Below are 22,563 nucleotides of genomic sequence, written 5' to 3'. Positions count from 1 at the left end.
TTAAATTATTAAACTTACTCATAATTTTCAACTTTTATTTCAATCAGCGTAATATTTAAAACATATAGTTTAAATCTAACTTTAAAAAGAATATTCAAAGTGATTTCACTGTTGTGTATTAAGCATCTCATTTTTTATAATGATAAATGGAAAATGGCGAAAATATCCATAAAAATTTCCTTCACAAGAAAACAAAATAGTAAATGTCGAACTCACCTTTTAAATATGTACGTATGGAAAATAGTACTGCTTACACACCCTTTGTGAATGGAATATGTGTATAGTGAATATTACTCACGCACATTTTAAATCCGTACGTCTCGAAAATAGCAATGCTTACACACCCTTTGGATCTGGAGTTGCAGTATCTGATCTATGGTTTCATCAAAAGTATAAACAAAGAAATTTGGGTAACAGTCAAAATAGACTGGGCCATCAGAGAGAGGAGCAACAATCCCGCCTATTAGGGAATCTGTATACTTATTGTGCGTCATATCCCTGACAGTGGCAAGCACAAAAGTATTTAGGCCTTTATGGGTTAAGGCGTTTATCCCTACGCGAATGCATCCTAAGTGCAAATAATTTGTTTTTAGTTTCTTTGCCTCTGCCTGTAACTCTTTGGGTTTCAACAGAGATATAGTCTGTATATTATTTGAATTCTCCTGAATTTGGCTTACATACTCTTTAATGCTGATTCTAGTAGCGCCTATTAAATGAAAAGCAAAAAGGTCACTATATACTTCTGAGGGAGCTATCGAGGGTAATTCCCATCAGGCTGAAGGCTAAGGTTCTTCATAGGCTAATTCAGTGGAATTTAAAACTCTACCGGAGCTAGAAGCAAACATTTCCCTTAAAGGGTTTTCTTCAGCTTTTAAATCTCTTTCTTCAAGCTCTCGGAAAGAAACAGACTTTCGGAAAGGCTCCATTCTTTATGAGTAGAAAGATTTGAATACCGACCTTATGAACCAGACGTTACTGGCTCTAATACCAATTTTAAGCAGGGGCTCCTGTCACGAGCTTGCTACTTGCTGCGTCTCTTCATTCGCCTCTGATAGCCAACTCCTTGTGAACCAGTGGTGAACCAGTGGTGAACCTAAACTTTCACGCTCTTACGGCCTCAACAACGGTGTTGGGTCCCTATAATACTAGTGATTACCCCATTACTATTGTAGTTATACCCCTTATTTATATTGATGTACCCATGTAGTGCCCATATTGTTACTATTGTGCCACATAGAAGCCCACTATTGTTATTGTTGTGCCCTACAATATTATTGTTATGTAGGCTTTGATTGTATTGGGACCACTTAGACTCCTATATATAGAAAGGAGGTATTTTCATTTGTATCATCCAAGAATTGTTCATTTATGTAATGTAAAGGAGGTTGCCCCCTCGAAGAGGCTGAATTCTAAGGCGTGGATCTCTCTTTTCTATCTTTTTGTGAGCTGGTTTCATAACATTTGGTATCAGAGCTTTGGATTCTAGGGTTTCGCTGCTCCAAACAGGTCATCGTGGCATTTTCGCTATAACTTTTTTTCTGTGACGTTTCAGAAGTCGCAAAAAAAACCCATTTGAGAAGACATCGCGCTGAACTTTGGGTCCGAATTTCAGAGCTTTTCGCACGATATTTTCGGAGATATGATTTCAGGAAGTTGGTCTTTTTGATGACTCCTGAATTACACTCAAAACAGGTGACCTGGGAAAAATCGTCATAACTTTCTTTCTGAGCATCGGATTGAAGTTTTGTAAGAAGTTACAGAAAGAGGACGGACTGTAGTTTCTTGTGGGTGTTTTTCAGATCCAAAGATCGAAAAAGTGACTCGCAGCACGTCGTACAACTTCGCTCTACTGAACCAGTCTAAAAGCAAGTCACCGTGGGAGATTTCACATAACTCTTCCTTGGAGAATCCAATTTGGCTCAGACTTGTGGCATTGGAAAGAGGACGCAGAAGGCTACTACAGGTAGCAATTTCAGAATTGGATGATCCGAAATTACAGAGATACATCAGATTCAATATCAGGCTTCTATAAAGTGAAAAAAGGTGTGTAGTTTTTTTTTTATTTTTGTGTAAGCTTGGTTTAACGAAATTCAAAGGGCATAGTAAAGAATTATTATCGGTAACTGATGCCCCGAGGAAAGAAAATGCAAACACCTAGTAAGGAACCTGAAAGCTCTAGCATGACTCATGAAGAAGAGGAAGAAATGCTACATGATATATCAAAATTACAAGAACAAGTGCAACAAATGTCACGCTCACAAAAGCTAACAGAAGCTAAGATAAGTGGCGTGGAATCTAAGGTAAATGGTGTGGAATCTAAGATAAAGGGCATGGAAGCTAAGATGGAGGATTCGATGGCAAGTTTGAAGATATATTTGAAGACATACATGGAAGAATTGAAGAAGTTGCTACAAGAAAGGGTCACTAATGGTGAAAAGGTAGTAAAGGAAACTCATGATGAGAAACAAAAGAAATGTTAATCATGATTCCATAGACTCTAATGTTGGATCAAGACTCACCATGTTCCAAAAATCGATATGAGGAAGTTTGATGGCAAGGATCCCGCCACATGGATATTACAGATGGAGCAATTCTTCGATCTCAATAATGTGCAAAACACACAAAAGGTACGTATGCCAACTTTATATTTGGAACCAAATCAGTTTGTATGGTATCAATGGCTTTGTTCTTGTAAACAATTTATCACTTGGGCAATTTTTACGGAAGAATTGATAACACATTATGAGGATACAAAAAGCAACACTTTTTTTAGCCAATTGATAAGTCTCAAACAAAAGGGTTCAATAATGGAGCACATTGAGGAGTTCCAAAAATTGAACATAAGGGTAAAAGATATTCCAGAGGAGCATAGGATTGATGTGTTCATAGGGTCTTTAAAGGATAATATCCAACATGATGTGCGCCTTTGGGAACCTGATTCATTAGAGAAGGCATTCAGGTTAGCAAGAAAAATGGAAAGCAAAATTATGGCAACTAGGAAGCATACCATTCACAACTATAAAGACGGAAGTGTTGTTGCCCATAGTCTTCCACAACCTACAAGGTTGACACCACAACAATTGGAAGAAAAAAGAGCAAAAGGGCTTTGTTACAATTGTGATAGCAAATACACAAAAGGTCATAAGTGTGCTGAGAAGAAATTATTCTACATAGATTGTGAAGAGGAAGAAGAAAAGGAGCAAGAAAGGTCAAAAGAAGAGGATATATTCCAGGAACAAAGCCTAGATGAAGAACAAATAAATCCGACCATATCTTGTAATGCATTGGCGGGAATTACCACTCCTCAAACCATCAAGATAGAAGGACAAATCAAGAAGAAAAAGGTAATAGTGTTGATTGATTCAGGAAGCACCCACAATTTTATTCATTGTAGGGTAGCAAAAGAATTGAATTGCTTCCTATATCCAGCACCAGAGTGTCAAGTGATGATTGCAAATGGAGGAACAATAAATTGTTCTGGAAAGTGCCATAATATCAAGCTATCCATGGGAGAATATGTATTGACTAGCCCAATGCTTTCCATTCCAATGGGAGGTGCTGATGTTGTACTAGGAGTCCAATGGCTACAATCCTTGGGTACAATAGCTTTTAATTTTCAAGAACTTTTCATGAAATTTTCTGTGGAAGGAAAGGAAGTTGAATTAAGGGGTATTGCAGGGAAACCAGGAAAGATAATCAGCTCTAATGGAATGACAAAGCTTCTAAAAAAGGAGCAAAGAGGTGTAATTGCACAATTATGTTCGCTAGATGTTTCCACATTGGAATCATCTATTTCTCCAGATCTCCAAAAAGTCCTGGACAATCATTCCAAGGTATTTGAGACTCCCAAAGGTCTCCCACCTATGCGTGATCATGATCATGCTATTCATCTGATTCCAGGAAGTGTTCCTCCAAACATCAGGCCGTACAGATATCCCTATGTCCAAAAAAGTGAAATTGAACGTATGGTTGCAGAAATGCTAGAGGCTGGTATAATTCAACCGAGTCAAAGTTCTTTCTCAGCTCCAGTAGTATTGGTGCACAAGAAGGATGGATCATGGCGCATGTGTCCAGATTATAGGGAGCTCAACAAGCTCACTATTAAAGATAAGTTCCCCATTCCTGTTATTGATGAATTACTGGATGAATTGCATGGATCAATTTACTTCACCAAGTTGGATCTTCGTTCGGGATATCATCAAATCAGAATGAAGATTGAAGACATTCCGAAAACAGCATTTAGAACTCATGAGGGTCATTATGAATTTTTGGTCATGCCTTTTGGCCTTACCAATGCACCTTCAACATTTCAAGGTTTGATGAATTCAATTTTCAAACCATTCCTTAGAAAATTTGTGTTAGTATTTTTTGATGATATACTAATCTACAGCAAGTCTTGGAAGGATCATGTTGAACATGTTGACAGGGTGCTACAACTATTGGAGGAGAAACAATTATATGCAAAAAGATCCAAATGTTTCTTTGGAGTCCAGGAGGTGGAATATTTGGGTCATATTGTATCTCATGAAGGAGTTAAGGTAGACCCTAGCAAAATTAAAGCCATTAAGGAATGGAAAATCCCCACATCCATAAAGCATCTGCGAGGATTTCTTGGGTTGACAGGGTATTATCGCAAGTTTGTTAAGAATTATGGGAGAATAGCAGCACCTCTAACAACATTATTGAAGAAAGATTCATTTTCATGGACTTCGGAAGCAACAAAGGCCTTTGAACATCTTAAAGAGGCAATGTGCCAAGCACCGGTCTTAGCTACACCGGACTTCACAAAAACCTTTATTGTGGAATGTGATGCTTCAGGAAATGGAATTGGTGTTGTTCTAATGCAAGATGAAAGACCCATTGCTTTTGAAAGTCGTCCAATCAAGGGAAAGTTTTTAAGCAAAGCTATTTATGAGAAGGAAATGTTGGCAATACTCCATGCACTTAAGAAATGGCGACCCTACCTAATGGGAAGACACTTCAAGGTAAAAACGGATCATGATAGCCTTAAATACTTTTTAGAACAAAGATTATCCTCTGAAGAGCAACAAAAGTGGGTCACAAAGATGTTGGGTTATGACTTTGAAATCATCTACAAAAAAGGGAAGCAAAATGTGGTGGCAGATGCACTCTCAAGAAAGGATGAGGATGTGGAAGCATTGTTGTGTGCCATTTCTATTATCCAACCAGATTGGATAAACGAAGCAAGGGAGGAATGGAAGAATGACGAAGAAGTGTGGGCACTTATTCGAAAGCTACAACAAGATTCCAGTACTTCTGATACATTTAGCTGGAAAAATGATTCGTTATGGTACAAAGATCGCTTATACCTCTGTAAGAATTCCCAGCTAAAACAAAAGATTCTTATGGAATTGCACACTTCTCCCTTAGGAGGGCACTCAGGATTTTTAAAAACTTACCACAGGGTTAAGAAGGAATTTTTTTGGGATGGCCTTAAATCAGATATTCAAAAGTTTGTGGCGGAATGTTTGGTTTGCCAGCAAAATAAAGTTGAAACAATTAAGACACCGGTCTATTACAACCTTTATCCATTCCAAGCCAACGTTGGGAGGAGGTTTCAATGGATTTTATCACAGGTTTACCCAAGTCTGAGGGAAAGAGTGTCATCATGGTGGTAGTTGACAGACTTACCAAGTATGCACACTTTTGTGCATTATCACATCCATTTAAAGCCAGTACAGTTTCTACTGCATTTATGGAAACAGTTCAAAAGCTACATGGAAACCCAAAGATTATTGTAAGTGACAGAGATCCCATTTTCACTGGAAATTTTTGGACAGAATTATTTTCTTGTCTTGGTACTCAGTTAGCTCATAGCTCATCTTATCATCCTCAATCTGATGGGCAAACTGAGATAGTAAACAAATGTTTGGAAGGATATCTTCGTTGCTTTGTATCTGATAAACAGACACAATGGGTCAAATGGTTGCCTCTGGCTGAATGGTGGTATAACACTTCCTTTCATACAGCAACAAAAATGACCCCATTTATGGCACTTTATGGGTATCAACCACCATCCATCACATCATATTTAAGAGAAAATTCTAAGGTTCAGGCAGTGGAACATCACATCGAACATCAACAACAAGTCCTCCAACTCTTAAAGGATAACCTCGTGTTGGCACAAAATAGAATGAAACAACAGGCAGATCAACATCGCAGTGAAAGAAGTTTTGATGTAGGTGATTGGGTATTCCTACGGCTACAACCATATAAGCAAATGTCCCTCAAGCAAGCTAAGAAGGATAATAAATTATCACCAAAGTATTATGGTCCGTACAAGGTGTTGCAAAAGATTGGTACTATGGCATACAAATTGGAGCTTCCTGCAGCTTCTCGATTGCACCCAGTTTTCCATGTTTCATGTTTAAAGAAGGTTATAGGCGACAAGCTCCCAGTTCAAACAATATTGCCAGAACTTGACGAGGAAGGAAAAATTATATTGGAACCGGAAGCAGTCACAGAAACAAGAACTCGACAGCTACGAAATCGATCAATTTCAGAGTATCTTATCAAGTGGAAGAACTTATCCGCTGAAGATTCCACATGGGAGGATGAGAATTTTATGCAGAAGTATCCAGAACTACTCAAGCGTTGAGGACAACACTTTTTTGAAGGAGAGGGGCATGTTGGGTCCCTATAATACTAGTGATTACCCCATTACTATTGTAGTTATACCCCTTATTTATATTGTTGTACCCATGTAGTGCCCATATTGTTACTATTGTGCCACATAGAATCCCACTATTGTTATTGTTGTGCCTACAATATTATTGTTATGTAGGCTTTGATTGTATTGGGACCACTTAGACTCCTATATATAGAAAGGAGGTATTTTCATTTGTATCATCCAAGAATTGTTCATTTATGTAATGTAAAGGAGGTTGCCCCCTCGAAGAGGCTGAATTCTAAGGCGTGGATCTCTCTTTTCTATCTTTTTGTGAGCTGGTTTCATAACAAAAAGATGCTTCTGGATCTCTCTTTTCTATCTGTATACTTATTGTGCGTCATATCCCTGATAGTGGCAAGCACAAAAGTATTTAGGCCTTTATGGGTTAAGGCGTTTATCCCTACGCGAATGCATCCTAAGTGCAAATAATTTGTTTTTAGTTTCTTTGCCTCTGCCTGTAACTCTTTGGGTTTCAACAGAGATATAGTCTGTATATTATCTGAATTCTCCTGAATTTGGCTTACAGACTCTTTAATGCTGATTCTAGTAGCGGCTATTAAATGAAAAGCAAAAAGGTCACTATATACTTCTGAGGGAGCTATCGAGGGTAATTCCCATCAGGCTGAAGGCTAAGGTTCTTCATAGGCTAATTCAGTGGAATTTAAAACTCTACTGGAGCTAGAAGCAAACATTTCCCTTAAAGGGTTTTCTTCAGCTTTTAAATCTCTTTCTTCAAGCTCTCGGAAAGAAACAGACTTTCGGAAAGGCTCCATTCTTTATGAGTAGAAAGATTTGAATACCGACCTTATGAACCAGACGTTACTGGCTCTAATACCAATTTTAAGCAGGGGCTCCTGTCACGAGCTTGCTACTTGCTGCGTCTCTTCATTCGCCTCTGATAGCCAACTCCTTGTGAACCAGTGGTGAACCAGTGGTGAACCTAAACTTTCACGCTCTTACGGCCTCAACAACGGCTTCCTCGCGTGACAATGGCCTTAGCGTCCCTTCATTCTTTTGGCGAACTTCCTGCAAACTTCAGGTGAAAGCACAGAGACAACTACTACCGCAGCAGACAATGCTAAAGCGCAGACAAGGTATTCAGATGCAGAATGGTGTACTCATTTTACTTCAGAATGGATAAACTGATTACAAAGAGATTCTTTAGAGAGATAGACTATTTTCGCATTTATCGGACTTTATGTCGTTCTCAAGGAACAAGCATTACCGAAGGCTACCTGGTGATAGATAGGCTCTACCTCAGAATATGACATAACTCATTTACAGACTGGATGACTCTCTAAATGATTCAGTCACTTTAGGTTCTCACCAGTGCCGAGCACACTGATGCGCAGGCTCCTAAATCACCTAAGGACTTGAGTTCTTCTCGTGTTGCAAGAAGATCAGATAGAATGTCCGCAGATGCAGAGTAGGAGAGGCACTCAACTCTAAACACACCAAAACTCTAACTGACTCGAAAATGCGAATGCCTCAACAATGATCCTTACCCTCATTATATAGGAAGAGAGGGGGGGCAAACAGTACTGTAGGCCATTCGTGAAAGGTGGATAGAATCATTACTTTCGGATAGTGCTAGGGCAAGGTCTGCACAAGGATTCCAATCCGATGGATGGAATGATTGCTTTCGGGTAATGCCAAAGCAAATCTGATAGTAGATTCTCGTCCGAAAAGTAAATCTTACGGAAAGTGGGTTTGACAGAATACAGTGGATACTTTTACCAAAGCCCACGAGAAAAGATAGACCCAACAAGACAAAGTGGATGCTTTTCGTAAAAGCCCACAGGAAAATAGTGCATGAATTATTTACATAGTGGAGGCTTTAGTACAGCAAAGCCCACGAGAAATCTGGTCACAATTTAGCCCTTGTGACTGGTACTTGTGTTTACAATATGGATACTTTTATCGGAAAGCCCATGAGAACCATTAAAATACTTTCAAATCAGGGAATCTATCTCTTTTATACAACAGCTTGTCCCAGGCTTTGGTGTATATCCTGCAGACGATCATTGGTTTCCCTAGGACAATTTGATGTTGCACTTTGGTTAAGACTAACCATTCTAAGTGTTCTCTCATATCTTCTTGGAGTGAATAATTTAGGTTATGAAATGGAGACCATTCTTTGTCTGTCATTTCTTTGACAGTCTTATATATAGTATGAAAACATTCTCCAATACCATGTTCTTGGCACCAATCACAATATTTTCTTTTGTACGCTTCATGGTATATCGGATCCATGGCTGTCCTGCTTACTACATAATCACTCCACCAATCGCGGAACCACTGGCACTGTTGGTTTCTTTGAGAAGCAGCTAATGTACTGAACTTTAGCTTTGTGTAGTGAGTTTCCTCCTTGTCATCAATATTCAGGAAGTCCCACCATAACTTCTTGTACCCTGTAAAATCATAAACAGTGTCAGGAAATATGATCTTTGGGTCATTTCTTGGCTAGCGAGCACAAGGTTGGACAGGCCAATGTCCTTGTTCATTCCAAAGATCTCTAGTTCTGTAAATACAAAAATATTTTTCGTAGATGCCAGTACTGCGTCCTCCGTGGCACCAAATCCCAGCAATATCATGAAAGTTCTACTCTAAAGCTTGGTGCGCAATCCCAGCATCTCTTTTGGCTTTGTCATATATCATATCATGAATCCACTTGCTTCCTTTGGGGTACACTTTTCTTTCTGGGACAAAGTGTTGTACATCAGTGTGGTGCTGCAAGTTGGCATCTAACACTTTTGTGTTTCTGAGCTGCCAGGTGGGTCTCCAGTTTCTCTTATATGTTTCCCAGTCTTGGTCATCCGAGATGGTCCTTAAGACTTCTTGTTTCTGGTGCTGGTCCCACTCGGTGATGATCATCATGACATGATCTTTTGATTCAATGTATTCTCTACTTAAAAAATCAGGGAGATTGTTGTCTTTTCCTTTAATATGTTCTACCTGAAAATCAAAGTTTGCAAATAAAGCTTGCCATCTGGAAAACTTGGCTTTTCTAGCTTTCTTGATGTCTTTTGTTAACACCTTCTACAGAGTAGATGCATCAGTCCTTAATAAAAAAGGTTTATTAATAAGATAAACTTCAAACTTACTGATGCAATTCCATGCTGCCTTGACCTCTTTTGCTATTGTGGGGTAATTTAATTCGGCTGGGTTCCATACTCCAAAAGCAAACTGAACAACTTGTTCATCTTTTTCAACTTTTTGCTTCAAGATTCCACCCCATCCAATATTACTTGCATCTGATTCAACAATTTTGTAAGCAAGATCATCAGAAACATACAAGATAGGCAAGGATTTTAACTTTGTTTTGATATTCTGGACTGCTCTTATATGGACTTCTGTCCATTCTGGAGGATTATTCTTTAGCCTTTTGTTCAGTATCCTTCTGTCACTGGCACAGTCCTGGTAAAAATTGCTGACATAGTTGAGGAAGCCTAGGAACCTTTGCAGTTGATTCTTATCTGTTATGACATCTGGAAACTTGTCTGCAAACTCTAAAGCATGTTTCTGCAGAGATATCTGCCCATTGCAGATTGTATGACCCAAAAATTTGATATTGGTCTGAAAGACCTCTATCTTCTTCTTGCTAAGCACCAAGCCATTGTGCTTAACTAAATTTTTAAATATATTTACATGTTTAAAATGTTCCTGAATATTCTTGGAAAATATTAATACATCATCAATATATACAATCAGCGAATCAAAGTATGGCTTAAAAATACCATCCATTACCTTTTGAAATTTTGATGGAGCATTTTTGAGTCCAAAAGGCATAACGTTCCATTCATAATGTCCTGCTGGAATGCTGAAGGCAGTCTTGAATTTATCTTTTCAGCAATGGCCACTTGCCAAAATCCCGCTTTCAGGTCAAATTTGGAAAAAATCTTGGCACCTGCTATCCTCCTTATTAAGTCTCCTTTATGTGGGATCGGATAGGTGTCATCAGCTAGGACTGAATTGAGAGGCTTATAATTGATAACTAGTCTCGGGATGCCTCTAATTTGTTCAGATCTTTTGTTTACAAAGAACCCATAACAGTTATAGGGACTGTCAGATTCTCTTATTAATCTTCTACTAAGGAGCTGCTGAATTTCTTTTTGGCAAAGATCTCTGTATTCTTTGCTCATCGAAATGGCTCAACGCTTACAAGGTTTACCAGCATATCCTTCCTTGTAGGGCAGCTCCATTGTGTGCTGCTTCCTATGCCAGAATGCATTAGGTTCCTCTGAGCAGCAATCTTCTTCTATTTGTTTCTTTAATTCTTTAATTCTAGTTTTGATCTGGGGTGATTTGAGCTGTTCTTCTATTCTCAAAGTAGATTTCAGATCTTCTAGATCTGTTAGTCTAGCTTCGGCTCTATCCAGATCTTGCACAGTGTGTACCATTGTATAAATTTTGGGATTGGAGATATATGGAAGTTCAATTTTCTTTCTTATCCCTTTGGAAGTGGGGACAAAAATAAAATATCCAGCTTTCCCTCCTTTGAGTCTGAGTGACCCATGAGGTTCTACTGCTGCAAGAAAGACGTTACCAAGTATGCAGTCTACTGGAATGTCAGCTGCTGCAAATTTTAAATAAATACAGTGGCTATCAAAACAAATAGAAGCTTTGGGTACTTCACATCTAAGCTTTTTATTTCCCAAACCTACCACTTCTCTTTTGCAGTCACCAAATATTTTGCTGGGATATTTTTTATATTCAGAATGTTTATATCTACTCCTGAGTCAATAAGAGCAATCATTTCAAACATCTGTCCTTTTATGTAGATATTTATCAGGACATGATGTTGTTGGTATGAGACAATTAATAATCTCATATCTCTAAATCCAAAATTGGGATCTTTCATACCTTCAGCAATTTGAACTTCTTGATTACTACTGTATGAAGTAGTATTCCATGGCTGATTTTCATCTTCTCCTTTTGCCATTTGTTTTCCTTTCTGTATTTCTGCAACTTGAGCTTTTATTGCAGAAATTTCTGTCTTGAGATTATGAATCTCTCGACTAACTTCTCCTAGAGTAAGTGATATTACTCTATTAGGCTTCTGCTGATGCCTTTGGAATGATTTTGTATTTCGTTCATATGAAGCATCAACAAATAGAGGTTTCTTACCTGAGCTGTTAGAAGCTTTTATTTTTAGCTGATCCATAAAAGCTTCAGCCAAGCGGTTTTTCATCTCTCCATCCTCCATGGCTCGGATCTAGGACAAAATCTTCAATTCTTCTTCTTCTGTTGCAGCCATAAGGACTTTTTATTTTTGGGGTTTAGGCTTTTCCCCTTCTTCATGACTGGATTCACTGAAATATTCAGAATCAGAATGATATTGAATTTAACAAGCACATTCTTCAGAGTCAGAACATAAACAATCTAAAGAACCAGAGTCTGAATATTTTTCCATATAAGCATGGAGTTCTTCTGCAGATGAAGAACTGAAAGAATCATAAGAAGATTTTTCTATTTGGTGTTGTTGAGCTATATCTCTGATTGTGACATTCAAGCAGCGTTCTGTGCTGTGAGCATGAGAATCACATTTCATGCACACGATTGGTATTCTTCCTTCTTCTTTTACTTGTTTGTTTCTTTGGGCAAAGATTTGGGATTTCTTTCCCTTGTTTAGCTTTGACTCTTCACCCTCTGGGCATCGGGAGGAAGTGTGTCCAGTTTTTCCACATAGCCAACAAGTAATTTTGTTCCATTTTTCCTGCTTATTGGTGTGCAGGTGAATATCTGAGGGATTATAATAATGTGTTCTGGGAATATATTTATAATACCCTCTTTTTGGTCTGGAGGCTTGACTTTGCCTCAGTTTTGAATATCTTCTTTTGGTTTTTGGATAATTTCTTCGGTTTTTGTAGAAAGTTTCTTTAAACTCTCTTTTGGCTCTTTTCTTAGCCTTCCTTCGTTTTACCAAAGGATCATCCAATGTTAATCCATATTTGCTGCATATGGATTTTCTGTCAGTCAATCTGGAAATTTTTTCCAGAGACTTATTTACCTTTGAGCTAGTACAAAGACTGACCAGTGTCTTTGTAATGAGAGCATAAATCTCACCCCATGTATATGACTCAAAAGGTAATTGAAAGACTTCTTGAATTCTTATATAATCAACAAATTTAGATGGAAAAGCTGCAAGATATACCTGTTTCCATAACAGGTTCTTTGAGTCTTTTACCTCATATATTCTCTGCATCCAATCCCTATGGAAATCATCATATTGAGACATTTTATGGCACTTTAAATTCATCAAAATAACTTTATTTTTATCAGCAATTTCTGTTTCACTTCCACACCAATGTTCCAGAATCATTTATGTCAATGCTCCTATCATGTTGCTGATAACTGTGCCATCAGGATTATGTATTACATCTCCTTTCTCATCTTTGAGCACTTCTGCTTCCATTGTTTCAATGAGCTTTGGAGATGATTTTGTCTCCCACCATCTGAGGAGTGTCCCTGTAAAACATTGAATAATAGTCCTGCAAGCATCTATTTCAAATTTTCCCTTGATACACATGAGTTTATATTCTGTATACATCATGTCAATAATTTGGTGTATTTGGCCAACACTCATGCTATCTATATTCCATTCTCTATGGGAATTTGAAAAAAATGTGTGTGCTTTAGGAAGCTTTCCTTTTCCTTCTATGTCAGGTGTTGGATATCTGGTGAACCTATGTTCAAGAGGTTCATATATGGGAAAAATCTGGGTATCTTGTTGTTTCTGTTCTTTCCTTGTATCTGATTCTTCATCCTTAAACAAGGATGCAATAGTGATTTTATTTGTAGCCTCTGAATCTGAATATATGGCTACTTCTTTGGGAAATAATGCTGGAAATTTATCTACAAATTTTACAGGATCTTGGATTCTTATACTTATTTTTACCAGAAAGGAGTTTGGCACTGGTTTCTCAGTTCTAGAAAGATTCAACTTTTCGACTTTATCTGTTAGACCAGTTATAAGCTGTTTAGTTGTATCCAAATGATCAACTAACTTTTCTTCGACTCCTTCTATTTTATCCAAATAATCTCTAGCATAAGAAGGAATCATACTAGATTCAAACTGTACATTGTTCAAACATCTATTTACATCATTAAGTGATACTTGGACAGTATCAATTTGTTCCTTGACTTCTATTGATTTTGCAACATTCATTTCTAAGCCTTTTATAGCAGTATTTGTCCAATTTATTTGTTCACTGGCTTTTTGTATGCAGCCATCAATGCCTAAAGCATTGTCATCTTTCTGCACCAGTGGGATGGCTTTGGCTGCATGTTGATTTTCCCCTATAACAATTCCTTTGTAAGGAGGAAAGGTTGTAGGAGTTTCAACCTTGGATCCATCTAATGCAGTCTAGGCATGTTTACTTGCTGAAGCATTAATAGAACCAGTAAAAACATTCAGTGGAGCAATATTATCTTTCCATGAATAGAAAGATATCCAAGTGTTATTCATCTCCATATAGTGTTTCCAATCTTCAGAAAATTGTTTCTTCTCTACAGGAGTGTAATTTTGATCAAATTCATCTGCTTGAGGATTAGTGTACAAATCCCAATTTAACATAGCTTTAATCCATTGGGCACTAATCTCATATTTCAAGCATCCATCCATGAGAGAGAAAAATTTATGCATTTCCATTACTGCAGGCTTTTTGCAGTCAGAAGGAACAGGGCGAAATTTGCATTCTGGTATCAGGCCATTGGCCTACTCAAGATATCCCAAACCATATCTGGGCTTGGCTGGTCTCATTTGACATATCATCTCAATCAACCTTGGGTCTTCTCCTTCTAATGTTACAATTTCATGCACAATGAGTACATGATCTGGATCTTGCTCATGTGGGAAAGGTATATCTGAGCATTTGGGGTTTGGGCATGAATTTATAGATGTGGAAGGAGGAGCAATACTAGTCAAGGGATTATGATTGTTATGGATTTCAGACTCGACTAGAGTGAGCAGATTTACATGTTCTTGACAATCTGGACATTTGACCTCTAAAGAACAATAATTTACAAGTTGGGCTAATTCATACAAAGGATTATGTCTACAAGAAGATGAAGTAGAACAAGCAGTATCTACAGTGGAAGTATCTCTAATACTTGGATTGCTTATAGGCCAACTCTATACATCTCCGGTCAATGGTAGATCTTCTAGGAAAAGAAATTACTGCAGAAGATGGGTTTTCTGTAATATCAGCGGAGGTAATATTTTTCGGAATGAGAGGCTTAGGATTATTTACAACCCAGTGTTCTGGAAATGTCAAGTCTTCCCAACGGATGGTCTGATGTTCAATCTTCTGGTTTTTGGCATCTGTGAGGACAACTATACTTGACTTTGAGTCTCTGCTGGGTGTATGGTGGATGGCTGGCCAAAGGGTATTGGTGTGATGGAAACAACCTTTGGTCTAGATGGCAATATTATTTCTCTTTTTCTTCATATCGAAACCAGTTGTTTGGATCTGGAGTTACAGTATCTGATCTATGGTTTCGTCAAAAGTATAAACAGAGAAATTTGGGTAATAATCAAAATAGACTGGGCCATCAGAGAGAGGAGCAACAATCCCGCCTATTAGGGAATCTGTATACTTATTTTGCGTCATATCCCTGATAGTGGCAAGCACAAAAGTATTTAGGCCTTTATGGGTTAAGGCGTTGATCCCTACACAAATGCATCCTAAGTGCAAATAATTTGTTTTTAGTTTCTTTGCCTCTACTTGTAACTCTTTGGGTTTCAACGGAGATATAATCTATATATTATCTGAATTCTCCTGAATTTGGCTTACAGACTCTTTAATGCTAATTCTAGTAGCGGCTATTAAATGAAAAGCAGAAAGGTCACTATATACTTCTGAGGGAGCTATCGAGGGTAATTCCCATCGCGCTGAAGGCTAAGGTTCTTCATAGGCTAATTCAGCGGAATTTAAAACTCTACTGGAGCTAGAAGCAAACATTTCCCTTAAAGGGTTTTCTTCAGCTTTTAAATCTCTTTCTTCAAGCTCTCGGAAAGAAACAGACTTTCGGAAAGGCTCCATTCTTTATGAGTAGAAAGATTTGAATACCGACCTTATAAACCAGACGTTACTGGCTCTGATAGCAATGCTTACACACCCTTCGTGAATATTACCAGCATATTCACGTAAATTCAGTGGTGAATAAGCATAATAAATATTAATCTATCAAAAATATCAAAATATATAATTCATAATCAATTTTATAAATCATAAACTAATCAAATTTAATTAAATTAGTTTTATTAGTTTAGTGTGAATTATTATTTTAATAACTATAAAAAAATTAATATATATATTTAAAAGTATATGGGACACATTTTTAATAATAAAAATCTATTTCTATTGTACTATAAGATTTTTAATTTATAAATAGTTTTTGTTACAATATCAATGGGTCAATACTATGATTTATCAATGTTACATATCAAAAAAATTATAACTCACTCCGTATATCACATGTTTATACGACATTTTTTAAAATAATCAATTTAATTAAAAAGGTGGAAGGGACATAACTACCTTGAACATAAAATTTAATCATTGATTTTTGTATACTACCATGAATATTCTAGAATATTTCATGAAAATTAAGTCCCAAATTAATTATATTTTAAAATAAAACACATATATCCCTTTCTACAAATATCTTAGAAAAATTTAAAGAATCCATTTGATTTTGAAGCAAAATTCTCCTTAAAAGAAAAAAAATCAATCATAATAGGAAAAAATTAAAAAAAAAAATTAAATAAACATTAAAAAGTAAAATTATTATAATTATAAGGTCAAGTGTTTTTTATATTAAAATAATATTTTTAGAATTCAATGGCTTGAAAAATAAAAAATAAAAAATAATTTATATTTAATAATTTAGTAATATTTTGCCAACTTCCACACCTCATACCCTTATGTACTTATTTCTTGATTACACATTCTCAAAATTATAAATAACACATAAATATTTTAATTAATATTAACATTTATTACACTCATTAATTTATATAGTTATACTTATTGCATTTCGACATATTTGAAAATAATGGAAAATGGCACCTAGTTTATGTGAGAGAGTCCGCCACTCGTAAAACAACGAATGCATTTCGTCCAACTCACTCTAAGTCATGTCATGTGGAAAATAGCGATGCGTCGAGATATAGTGAATGTGTATATGCCACTCGTAAAAGTAAGTATCTTCTCTCATTTCACATGACTAATATTTTTTTGACAAAAAAAATCCATTCACATTGCTATCGTTTTTCGTTATTATATATATATATATGTAAAGTGTAGTGTGAGAATTAAAAAAAAGAAAAAAGAGGAGATTATTACAAAACTTCTTGAAAAATTAAGATAAAGGAATTGAATTTGTATTATTGGTTCACAAAACTAATTGACTATTGTGTTGTATTAGTGATATTTTGTGGTGCTTTTTAAATGAGGTATTTGTGTGTGAGTAGACACGACAAGTAGTAGTGATATTTTGTGGTGTTTTTTAAATGGGGTTATTTGTGTGAGCAGATGACAAGCACTACTTAATGCATCTACTTAATGCTGGGAAGGATGGTTGTGTGGGTGAGGTAAAGTTTAATCAATGGAAGGGTAGTTAGAGAAGGATTTATCTTTTTGGATATGATAAATATAAAATTGTATGATTTCATTATTATTTTAGGAGAATATTCAAATAGCATAATCATGTGATGGAGATGGAGAAATAATTGGGAAATGGGGAAATTTTGTTTCATGGTGGTTGTGGTTTTGCATTTACATTTGGTTATTCTAGTTTTATTATGAACTTTTTTGTATGTTTAATAGTATGGAGTGTCATCTTTTTTGGTTTGTCTCACTTTGGCTATGAAGGTAGAGTTTTCTCTCTACAACCAAGTGAATTATTGTGGGTTAGTTCGAAGCGTCCTTATCTGGTTTTCATCTTCAGGTGGGTGGTTTCCTTCCTAGTTTTGGCACATTCCCCACATTTTAGTGTCTCATATCTATTCCTTTGGTAACCTATCCTCTATCACTCTTATCATTCATATAGGGGTGAAAATGTTGAAACTCAATAGTAGAATGCAATTGAAATCTAACACGAATGAGGTTATTTGTGTTATCAATAGGCATGCTAGTGGTTCCTTACACCAACAAGTCCATTGTCACTTCACTCACACTCAAGTTGATGCCATGAAAGTGACTTCTAATTACTAGTGTCACTTCCCCATTGTGGTCAAGGAGAAGGTTTCACACACTAAGAATTTAGTCAGGTATAAATATAGGGAACCATCCAACAGACACGTTGAAGCAAAACTTGGGAATTTGATTCTAGACATAGGGTTGTCTCACTCCATAGAAACCAATTTTTTTATGTCAAAAGATATCTAATACAACAATTCTTTCATGGCACATGTTGTGGGGGAGAAGGGTAAAAAACAACAAGCAATTCTCCATAAAGTGGATCTCATGAACGAATATTTGAAGCAATTTAACAAGTAGTTTATAACATTGATGTCATACTAATAGATGCAAATGATATCATGCATAAACCAATGGCAACAATAAATAATGCTTAGGAATATGAAGGTACCCCATCCAACGATATCCTAAAGTAATTTTAATGTCCATAATATTTAAAACAAAGATATTTTATGTAATATCAACAAAAATATTCAAAGTGATTTCACTGTCGTCTATTAAGCATGCTCGTTTTTGGCAAGATTAATAGTTGCAACGCAGCATAGACACTTCCTCTACCACTTATTAATTGATTAAGGTAGTCTTCGGTCCAAATTTTGTCACTATTCGAACTTTCATTATGCAGAGTTTTCTTCGCGCAATGAGAAAGCTTCCACGCAATACTTTATACACATGGAAATTGAAGTCGTAAATAGAGTTATCCATGTTGGCGTCATTAGCTTACATTCATGTTTTCCAGATCAGCCATAAGCCACCACCACACTTTGAGGATCGTTGTGCGGAGTGTAGAGATGGCGTTCATTGGCTTTGCACTCTGCACAATGTGACGAGCGTAAAATAAGGCATGGCAAAAAGGACTCCAACATAGTGATAGATGCTAATAAATTAGAATTCTAAATATTAACCTTAATCAGACTACACTAATGGCATTGCTACTATAATCGAAGTTGTTGGAATGAAACATGGAGTGATGAGAATTGGAGTGGTCAAGGTTGAGAGTGTTGTGAGGTGGTGGAGGATCTAGGCAAAGAGGAGCTATGCTTGGACTCAACTTGCTCTTTTCGATTGATCCTTTTGCCTCCATCAAACACAAAGCGCAGAGGAAAGCAAACAATTATAAATTGAAGGGCATAAAATTCACACACTCAATTTTAATTACAAGTAAGAAAACAGTGTAGAGAAAAACAAAACTATAAATTAGAGGACATAAACTCCACGCACTTAATTTGAATTACAAGTTTTTGCGTAAAGCAAACTTGAGTTAGGATCATGAAGTTTGAATTTTTAAAGCAAACATTGCAGAATAATCACAATGGTCCCAAATACCATAAACACAATTATTGAATATTAATTTTTTGTTCACGATCATCTTGCTTATCATATTTAGCAATTTAAAATTGCAGTTATCTTTTTTTATCGTATTTAGGAATTTAAAAATTGCATTGTCCTCCTCATTTTGTTTAGCGATATGAAATTCAAATGGAAATAAGATCAAAAGCTAACCATCTGGATCCACTGGTATGAAATCCAAAATCAAGTCCAATGAATAATGCGATTGGAAATAAATGAATTCAAAAATTATTAATAGAATAACAACGACATGGGATCATCTTTTTATGCTGAAATTACTTATGTTGGAGGTGCGTTGTGCGGTGTAGATTTTAAAAGATATCTATTGTGTTAATGCAATAGGCTTAAGTTGCAAGCATCTTTATCCATTGCATTAAACTTTGTGAGTTTGGAGGTGTAGATATTTTCAGGTTATGTGGAGCTCCATGTTAGAAATAATGTTATCATTGATGGCAAGGGAAAAGAATATCATTGTAAAGGCATAAGTGGTTGCAAGAAGAATGTTCAAGGTGCAGTGACTTTGGAGCCAATTCCAGTTCATAAGATCATCTCAATAGCCCTTGGAACTTGCTTAGAGCTTAGAAAGAGATTTCCAACGGTATATTGAAGGCTGAAAAACACCTACTGGATTGAAAGTTATTGACAGTGAAAGTTATGAAAGTAAAATTCAAAGTTCAAGGGCCCCACAGCACAGTGAGTAAACACATAGGTGCAGGCATGGACCACATGGAACAATAAAAGCTTAGGAGGGATAGTTACGGGAGGACGTGGTAGACAACTCACCTCAGAGCTCAGAATCTAGGATGAAAGAAACCTCAGAAGAAATGGAGATGGACATGTTAATTTTTTCTCCGAGCTTCGATCTCGGAACTTGGACCTCAAAAGCTTATGGATCTTGAAAGAAACCCCTTGGAGATTGCTATGAGATATACCTTGAGTTATCACCGAGATTCGTAGTAGGTCAACATAGCAGGCTTAAATCTGGTAGTTTTTACATTAAATTTAACAATGAAATTTGAAGAAAAACCAAGGCCTGGGACCCGCTCTTATTCGTACCCTTGGCCACATGGACAAGTTGAATAAAGACACATGGCACAATATCATTAGCTCATAGAGATGATGTGGAGACACGATGTTATGATGATGTCAACATGATGTGGCGCCTATGAGAGCGTGACATATGGCATACATATTTTGCATTTTCAGGTACTCGATTGGGTAAAAAATGGGTTACACACGACACTATGTTAGAGGTGGAAGACAGCTGGAAATGACATGTCATCCCTAGAGGTTGACCCTTAAAGAAACTCAAAGGTGGACATGGTTGATCACAGGTGGCAAGACAACTCATCTTGATGGAAATATGATTGGATCGTGTGTCAGGCATGTGACAAGGCATGGTGGCAGGATGACGTAATCTTAGAATAAACCTCCTCAAAAGAAATGACCTCAAAGGTTTTTGAAGGGTACACGAGTAGTAAATTATGAGAAATAGCCTCAAGACAATGTGGTGTATGACATGGAAGACAAATCATCTCCGTAATTTTTTGATTGACCAATGCACATAGGTAATCTTGGCAGTTATGTGATTGGCCCATGTGGACAGGTCATCTCGGTGGTTATTTGATTGGTGGCAGTGTTAGGTAGGTGGACCTGCAAGAACATGATCTCAGCGATAGTGCAAGGATGCTCCAATGAGTTTTTGCCTAGAAAATAAATGGTGAGAACTATAGTTTGGGACCAAGATGAGGTTCTATGTTGACATTGTGACCACATGCGCACAAGTTTTATGAACAGTGGATAAGTCCTCAGGGCTTAGAACAGTGGGCCCAGTCAGTATTTATATGCGTGGTTTTTTGTTAAGCGCACATGCGCGATAGAGATATACAATCTTGATTTAAGCACCTTGGGCCTATATTGGAGCCTAATGCATGCATGGGTCATCAACTTGTAAATTTGGTGTTTTACACCAAAATTTGGAGGCTTAACACCAAACTGGCAAAGCACTAAAGTTAACTAGGATTGGATAAATGAGTTAACAACTAGACTGATGAAATGTACATATTTGGAGGTGAATTTAGTAGTATGGATAAATTTGGATGTTAGCCAAATTTAGAAAACCTCTGCTAAATACTGTAAAATTAGTAGAATTATAGATTTGAGTAATTTAATTGAGTTTTTCTTGGAGAGACAAGGGAGAAGAGTTAGAAGATTTATTATGCACATCAAAGGAAATTCCAAAAGTAGAAAAACAAGAAGTTAATGAGATCAAAACCTCTATAAGTGAAATTTAAAGTGGAAGATAACTAAAACTCAAGAACTAAAAATATTAGTCCTAGTTATATATAAACATAATTGAATTTGCATGAGTAATGATTTGTCGGTTGTCTTGGTTGTTGATTGTTCAGAGGTGAATGGTGGATTAATGACTAGTGATCATAGATTGTTGAAGGTGATTTTATGGTGGTTGTGGTGAGTGTTTGAAGTGAGAAATTTATTTGTTTGTGTTAAGGACGTGGCCTTCATGGTTTGAATTCGAAAATTGTATGAAAGATGAATCATTGAGGTCAAGCAAGAGGTAGCTTACATATCAGGGATTGTAGCTCCTTCAAATAGTGGTCGGTAGATAGTTAAGGGTTGAAGCTCCTTTCAGTGGTAGTTGGTAAACTAGGGATTGTATCTCCTTTTAGTGGTGGCTGATAAATTAGGGAGTAGTAGCTTCCTTTTGGTTGTAGCTAGAAATCTTTGTAACATCAAGCAGAAGCTTGCCTTTGTGGAAATAATTGAAAAGAAGTTTGAAGAATTTGTGTGTTCTATTTGTGCTCCTTGTGTTTACTCTTGTGAGCTCATATGATTTTGTTGTTGAAATATTTATTGGTGTCCTTATAGTTTTACTAGTGAAAGTTTTTTTTTTAATTCCTACAATATTGATTCATCCTCCCTCTCAGTATTGTCCTGGTTTCTAAAAATTGGTATCAAAACAAACCAAGTTAATTTGGATTAGTTTAAAAACTCGAAGAAAGATCAAGGACCATGGCAAAGAAGGAAGGAGGATACACCGATAGGGCAGCAATGTTCAATGGAACAAATTATGTGTTTTGGAAAGTCAAAATGAAGACCTATATTCAATAACTTGGAGCTAATGTATGGGATGCATTGGAACAAGAATATCAAAAGCCTCAAACCTTGATTACTAAAGATCAGAATATGGAATTTACATGTAATTCTAAAGCTATGAATGCTTTCCTTTCTAGCCTACCTAAATCAAAACTAGCCAAGCTCATGGATTGCACTACTGCAAAAGTTATTTGGGACAAG

The sequence above is a fragment of the Pinus tabuliformis genome, chromosome 6, assembly GCF_031772625.1.
Source record: "Pinus tabuliformis cultivar Carrire ecotype Pingquan chromosome 6, CPIR1, whole genome shotgun sequence".
In the NCBI taxonomy this organism is placed as follows: domain Eukaryota; kingdom Viridiplantae; phylum Streptophyta; class Pinopsida; order Pinales; family Pinaceae; genus Pinus; species Pinus tabuliformis.
This window is presented reverse-complemented; position numbering follows the sequence as displayed.